The 7,893-nt window shown below is 48.2% G+C and overlaps 1 protein-coding gene across 1 annotated transcript in view; it reads right to left on the reverse strand.

Moving 5' to 3' along the window:
- Positions 1-7,893, reverse strand: part of CD4 (CD4 molecule) — a 116,944-nt gene that overhangs the window by 50,309 nt on the left and 58,742 nt on the right. The gene's annotated exons all lie outside the window — the stretch shown is intronic.

Here is a 7,893-nt window from a genome sequence, read left to right on the forward strand (position 1 = left end):
AGGTCTCAAGGAACCTAACTTTGATCATGGTGGAGTGTGTTGCTCCTAGAGTGTTACTTAAGAAATCACCTTCAGGGCCTCCCTGGTGGTGCAAGGGATTAAGCACTGCACTATGAAGCAATCCTCAACCTCTGCAGCATGAATTCCATTTCTGGCTGGCCAGGGAGCAACCTATATGGTGAGGCAGACCTCTCCTGTCTTGCCCGCTGCTCCCCTCAGCAGTGTATTTCAGTCAGTCTGCCTGTTCTGTTCCCCACTCTGTCTCTGGTGAATCCTCTCACCCTTCAATTCTCTGCCATGTATCCCAGCTGTTGTATGCATAAATAAATAAATCTTAAAAAAAAAAGGAAATCACCTTCACAACTATTGTTGCACATGCCTCATGAGCACTACTCATCAAGTGTTCTCCTCACTTCTAAGCCCCAACAAATTTTCTTTTTACTCTCTGTCTCGAGCTGGAACTGCTGTACTTCAATAAACTTGTTGAGTTCCTATAAATGTTAGACTGTGCTATGTGATGGAGACACAAAGCTCAATGAAAAAAACCCAGTTCCTGCCTTAAAGGAATACATGAAGGGGGCTCAGTGAGTACAACTTGACAAGAGAGGTGTATCCAGCACCTTCTTTCCATTCATCAGCCCGTTCAGCACTCTGTGCCATCCCTATGGGCTCTCCACTTCAGGAAGGTCGCCCTGATCTCTCCTGATTTTGCAACCCCTTATCCCAAAGCCCAGCTGCCTTCGTTGGTTCCCACACCCTTACTGATTATCCCTTGTTTATTTCCTAGGCCCTTACACGCTGTTTTGGACTCAAAAGCAGAGCCCTTCCAACCTTCTCGAGTAGACTATAAAAACACACACCCTGATGCAGTATGGACCTGCCTCCCTCTGACTTAGGATCATCTCCTGGTGGATTCTGTTTTTACATAGTATGTAAATCACAGCCAGAGTTTTTGTGGCTTCTATCAACTTCCCCAAGGCTTCCACTTCCTCTGAATTTTCTCCCTGGCAAAAAGGGTTAGTTTAACTATCTATCTCTCCAGATTCTTCAGCTTTTCTAATTCTCTGTATCCTTCTTCATGATCTCTTTCACTTCCGTCGCTACACTAGTTTGCTGTCGCTCAGTCTTCTAGTTTCTTCCCATGTGCACTATGGTCACAGAGTCTTCAAAAAGAAGTCAAAAGGAAAACATTTATAGATGCTTTCTGGCACTGGCGAATGCAATTCTCGGTGATGATAGAAATACTGTATACAGGCACTTTCCAACAATGTGGCCACTAGCCACACACAGTTATTGAACATGTGAAATGTGCTAGTGCAACAATTTTTTTAAAAAAGATTTATTTTATTTATTTACACATACAAGAACTGGGGTGTAGGCTAGAGGCGTGAGGCCGGGAGTGAGAGGATTCACCAGAGACAGAGTGGGGAGCAGAACAGGAGGATTAACTGAAATACACTGCAGAGGAAAGCAGTGTCTGCTGGGTCATATGCCGGGTTAGCTCCCTGGCCAGGGTGCTGCAGTGGCTGCAGAGAGCTTGATAGTGCTGAGACTTAACCCCCTGTGCCACCAGGGACGCCCTAGTGCAACAATTTTTATTGTGAACTGCATTTTTTAAAAAACTGAAATTGAAATAGCCATGTGTGGCTAGTGGCTCCCATATTGGACAGAGCCACTCTAGACATTGACTCTAAACTGCCTCTTCTTGTTCCACTTACTTTCTCTTTTTCATTTCCAGTGTTCTCTGTATACAGAAAGTCAAGATCAACTCTGGTAGCTATGCTGAAAGTTATCTGGGCCACTGTCATACGCTTTACCAGAGGCACATGTTTGTTCAGGGTTTCCACATTTTCATAGATTAAACAGACCCTGCGGCTGATCCAAAGAAGAGGGAAGTGGCCTCCCTGGTGGCGTAGGGTGTTAAATCTCAGCGCTGTCAGCCTTCACCTCTATGGCTTGAGTTCAGGAGTTTAATCCCCAGCCAGGGAGCTAACCCACATGGCACAGCAGACTCTCCTGTCTTGCCTTCTGCTCCCCTCAGCAGTGTATTTCAGTCGGTCCGCCTGTTCTGTTCCCCATTCTGTCTGTGGTGAATCCTGTCACTCCCCCATACCTCTGGCCTACACCCCAGTTCTTCTATGTTAAATAAATAAAATTTACATGGATCCAGAAACTACAGCTACAGACTTCCTGTGCCCAGAAGGTAAAAGGCTGCGAAAGGGCTTGATAACTGGAGGAGGTGGTGACAAAGTTGACTGCCCCCTGCCAGGGAACTCTGGTCTCAGAGGTACTGTTCTCACTTCTCTAGGCTCCCTAAACTATGCCATCCTGCATGTCCATGGTTCTAAGTCCCACTGCCAACACATCCCCAGACACGGGTCTTGTTCACATCTGAGAACAGACTTCTCTCCTGAGCCTCCAGTTCCCTTCTGTCCATCTCTTCCTGGATCTTGCTGCTTCTCAACCCCTCCCTCCTTGCCTGTTCCAGCTGAAATTCCCTTGTTTTCTATTCCAGTTAAAGGCACTATGCTTCACCCCTTCTTTCATGCCTTGGGGTCACCTGACATGTGACCTTTCTTTCCCTCCCTAGTCTTCACATTTCACTTTCCAAGATTCCATGAGGGCCTCCTCTTCTCTCCAAGCCCTGTCCAACTCCTGCTGCAAGGGCCCTGCACTAGCTGACTTTAAGCTTAATTAATTAGGATTTTCAATCATGATTTTTTTTTTTTTATTCTTCAGCACCTACCTCAATACCTGGCATATTGTAGAAATTAAAAAAAAGTTTCTGGGCCTCCCTGGTGGCGCAGCGGGTTGAGCACAGCTCTGTGAAGCTGTCCGCAACCTTTACAGCGCCGGTTCGATTCCCGGCCGGCCAGGGAAAATCCCACATGGCGAGGCAGAACTCTCCTGTTTCACCTGCTGCTCCCCTCAGCGATGCTTTTGGTCTATCTATTCTGCTTCCCGCTCTGCTGAATCCTATTACCCTCCCGCCACTCTGGCCTGTACCCCAGCTCTTGTATAAATAAAAATAAAATCTTTAAAAAAAAAGTCTCCATAATACATAAAATTCCCTTTTCTCCCTAAAATACAAATGGACTATTGTAATTTCCCTACAAAAACCTTTTGGTAGCTTCCCTAGCTACCATGGAATAGAGTTGGAGAAGCAAAGAGGGCTCTTTTAACTCTGTAGTTTATCTCTTCACTGATCCCTCAAAAGTTTTGTTTCAGCATTTTTTTTTTTTTTTTTTTTTTTTTTACTCCTCATAGTTCTTCCCAAATGGGGCATACCTCTGTGCCTTTGCATTGAATGCATCTTCTGCCTGGAATGTTCTAACTTCTCCACCCTACCCCCAAGTCACTTACTCCTTTTGAATCACTTGTGCCCTATTAACATACACTTTTCTAGTGCAGCCTTCATCCCAGGATTGGAATTCATTACAAGTTGGCCAGTCTCACCAAGTTGTGAATTCTCTTGGGCAGAAACCACATCTTGCTTATCCTTTCATTTGTGGCACCCAGCACCATGCCTGGCACACAGTAGCAACTCAGTCCATGTTTACTACCATGCAGGTAGCACAAACATACATCCTTTTTTTTGTTTTAAAGATTTGTTTATTTTTGCATACAATAGCTGGGATACAGGCCAGAGATGTGGGGGGGGTGAGAGGATTCACCAGAGACAGAGTGGGGAATAGAACAGGCAGACCAACTGAAATACTGCAGAGGGGAGCAGTGGGTGAGACAGGAGAGGTCTGCTTTGCCATGTGGGATGCTCTCTGGCCAGCAGGGTATCAAACTTGTGCTGCAGAGGCTGTAGATTGCTTCATAGAGTGGCTCTCAACCCCTTGCGCCACCAGGGAGGCCCCCAAACATACATCCTTAATGCCCCTGTTAATCTCAAATCATACTGCTTCCTTCAGGATGTCATGTTGAAACAATCAAAGGACACTGAAAGTTCTTCTCAACTTGAAACTCCAATACTAATGCCAACCATTAACATTAGCATATCTACCCAAGTTGGACTGACATCTAGCATCTATGGCCAAACCAGGTAGAGAATTCACTTATTTCTATTGCCCACCTCTCCTCCTGCTTTTGGTGGCTAACTTCTAAAGGTAAGATGGTCCAGGTCAATTACCCTCTGTAAGCACTTGGTCAGGATTTTCCAGTCAGTCATGATTTCAATATATATTTTTTAAAGATTTTATTTATACAAGCACTGGGCACAGTCAGAAGCGTGGGAGGGTGAGAGAATTCACCAGAGCCAGAGTGGGAAGCAGAACAGGCAGATGATGACATACACTGCTGAGGGGAGCAGCGGGTGCGGCAGGAGAGGTCTGTCACACCATGTGGGACCCTTGCCGGCGACCAGGGATCAAACCAGCGCTGTAGAGGCTGCAGACAGCTTCGCAGCACAGCCGCTGGGCCACCAGGGGAGGCCCATGACTTTAATACTTAAAAAAAAAAAATTATTTATTTATGCATAGAAGAACTGGGGTGTAGGCCAGAGGTGCAGGGGGTGAGAGGATTCACCAGAGACAGAGTGGGGAGCAGAATACGCAGATTTACTGAAATACACTGCTGAGGGGGGCAGCAGGCAACACAGGAGAGGTCTGCTGTGCCATATGTGGGTCAGCTCCCTGGCCTGGGATCCAACTCAGGCCTCAGCGGTGATAGCACTGAGACTTAAGCCCTGGGCCACCAGGGAGTCCTGGCTTCAGTACCTGTACGTACTCCGGGTAGTGTGGCAAGCAGAACAGTCTTTTCTCATTCAGTTGCCCAGGCCATGAAACCCTGGAGTCATCTTTGACTTTTCTTCCTCATATTGCATCCATTCATCAGCAAATTCTGTTAGCACCATCTTCTGAATAGATATAGAATTCCACCATTTCTCCACTGCTTTGGACCTACTCCAAGTCACCACCATGTCTTATTTGGATTATGGCAACAGTATGTTACTAGGTCCTTCTGTGTCTGCTGCTGCCTAATAGTCTATTCTCTATACACTAGCCAAAGTGACCCTTTTGTAGGTCTTACAAAGTCCCACATGATCTGGCTTCCTTCTTCCCCTGTAACCTTGTCTCTTACATGTTCTTCCCTTCATTCACACCAGTCTAGGCAGTTGGTTTCTTTGTTGTCCCTTGACCATACTTCTGCCTCAGTGCCTTTGCACTTGCTATTTCCTGTGTCCAGAATGTTCTCATCCCAGGTCTGCCTCACTTTGGTCTCTGCTTAAATGACACCTTATCAGTGAGGCCTTCCCTAGTCACCCTACATAAAAAGCAGCCACCATCTCCGAGTCACCCATTGTTCTCCTATTACCTTGCTTTATTTTTCTCTGCTTCACTGCTTTATTTCCAGGGTGAAGAATAGTACATAGCAGGCATTTAATAAATATTTGTTCAGTGAATGTAGACATAAAAACAAACTGAAAAGCTGACTTATAAAAAATGCTCCTGAGTCACCTTTCAATCTTACTTGGAGCTGGTGTCCACCCTGTAAATTACTCTCTCTACCTGGGGCACCTTAGCACTAATACATACATACACACATTTCTGCTCAGTCACATCCATTCACTGTGGCTCAGACAGGAAATCCAGCCTCTCCTAATCCTTCATCATTACTCTATCCTCACTTAGTTCCAGTGTCCAACTGTCCTGGGATTGCTCCAGATGGGTGACCTTACATTTAAATAGGGCCCCTTTGTGAGTCCAGCTTTACTTTCTCAAGGACTTCCTGACGTTGACTCCATCAGATAGCCCAGTGAATATGGGAACCACTTGGTGTTTCTCTTCCTTCTCAAAAATCCTTGTTCTCCTTGTCTTCAGTGCCACTCCTTGTAAAACCTACTCCCCTACTACATCTTATGGCCCACCAGACACTCCAGCGACTAAGGAATTTCTGCTTATCAGAATCCAATGGACAGGGAGGCAGGGAAGGAGGGAGAAAGGCTAGGTAAGGCAGGAGGAGAAGGAAGTCAGACAAACTGGTTGTAGGGAACAGAAAGGTTACTTGTAAAATGGCATCCCTTCAATTACTCTAGTAGAAGGCTGCATATATTGTGTGCCTCTGGGGACTATAAAAATGAGCTCATGCATCTCCTTCCACCTGTTCAAGGATTTCTTTTCAATCTGAGACAAAGCACAGGTTTGGAGCTTTGTCTCATATATGAAAGCAAAGTTGTAATTTGTAAATTCTGCTAGAAGAGGTAACACGTTGCTTCAAAATCTTGCAGAGGTAAAAATGTCTATTTATTAAGTTTTGGAAGAAAAGAGCTGTAGTCACCTAAAAACAGTAGGTAGGGGTTACCACATACTGGAAAAAGAATAAAGGAGATTAGAAGCAGAGTTTTATCTCCTATCCAACTCGGTTGAAGGTTGGACATGACAATAAGAAAGAGCTGGAAGGTGAGGGACCACACTTAGGTCTGGGCCACAGAACTCTCACTGGGATAATTCTTGATCACTTCTGTTTGGGGCAAGAGGGAATGGGACACCAGCATGGTGTAATGTCAAGAAATAGAACATCTGGAAGAATAACTTAAAAGATTTTACTAAGTCTCCTCCCCAGAAATACCAATGAAAAACAGATTTTAATTCTTTATCTTTTCCAGTCTGTGACTTCTAAATTATCTGTCTCTGTTCCCCTGTTATCTCCACTACGGTTTTGTGCTCTTTAATAAAGATCAAGCCCAAAGAAAACTGATAAGCCCTGCTCCCAGTAATTTTTCCAGAGTCACCAAGGACCCCCTCCTCCTTCTCCCCCAGGAACTATTGGGTTCTCACAGCACTAACATGGCTAGCAGCCAGAGTAAAGAACCAGAGAAAGCTAGAGTTTGCATGAATCTGGTTTAAAGTCCATCCTAGAGAGTCCAAATCCCTGACACCCGGGGGGTGGGTCCTTTTCTCCAGAAGAGCCAGATTTTATGCAAGACATTTAGTATGTCAAAGTATCAGTCTTTGACCTTGGAGTCAGGTCTCCTGGGTCTGTTTGCAGCTCTGCTCTGGGTGATCTTGGTTACTGGAGTTCTCCACCTCTTTCTTCTCCCAAACTTTAGACCCTTGACCTACCCACCCGATTAGAGGCAAAAAAAGATCAGTGCACAAGTGGGAGCTCTTGAGGACACAGGAGTTCGAGAACAGAGGAGACTGGCACAAAGCTAAGTGATTTCAGAGCTACAGGCTTTCCCTTGTCTGACCCTTCCAGGCCTGAGGGTCCCGTCGCCTCGCCAACGCCAGGCGTTCCAGCTTGGCCGAGGAGCGCCATCTGGCGGCCAGTCCTCCCAGGCTGGCTCTCTCTGCCCCGCCCGAGTCCTGGAAGCCAGGGCTAGACCTGAGCAGCAGCGCAGCCACCTCCTCCTGCCCGCACGTCACTCCGAGGACCCCGCCTGCGCGTGGAACGCTCCTCCTCCCGCAGAGACTGGCCCCGGCGCCTCCCCCGCAGAGCTGCGCCTTTCCTCCCTCTTGGTAGAAAATCTGCTTAAGCTCCCCGCAGGGATCCGCCCCACCCCGTCGCCCACAGGGAGGGAGCCCGCCCCCGTACCCTGGGAATCGGCCCCCAGGCCCGCTTCCTCCTCCCGAGGGAGCGCGCCGCCCGCCCCGCCTGGACGCGCCGCGGCATGGACGCCTCCGTTCCTCCCCCACGGCCATGCAGGGAGCCGCTTCCGGTCCACAGACCCAAATCCAGGTTCCTCCAGGGGCCTCCCCGAGGACCCCGCGCCCCGGCCTCGGCGGGCCCGCGCCCTGCCCCCCCCTCCCCGCGCCCGGCCGCCCCCGGGAGCCGGCCCGGCCGCCTCCCCGCGCCCGCCGGTGGGCGGGGCGCCGCGGGCCCGCCCGGGTGGGCAGGCCCATCGTGACGTCACTTCCGTCCGGGCCTGGCCGAGCTTCGGGCTCC

Source organism: Talpa occidentalis, unplaced genomic scaffold (genome assembly GCF_014898055.3).
Source record: "Talpa occidentalis isolate TD23 unplaced genomic scaffold, MPIMG_talOcc4v2.1 talOcc4.16, whole genome shotgun sequence".
In the NCBI taxonomy this organism is placed as follows: domain Eukaryota; kingdom Metazoa; phylum Chordata; class Mammalia; order Eulipotyphla; family Talpidae; genus Talpa; species Talpa occidentalis.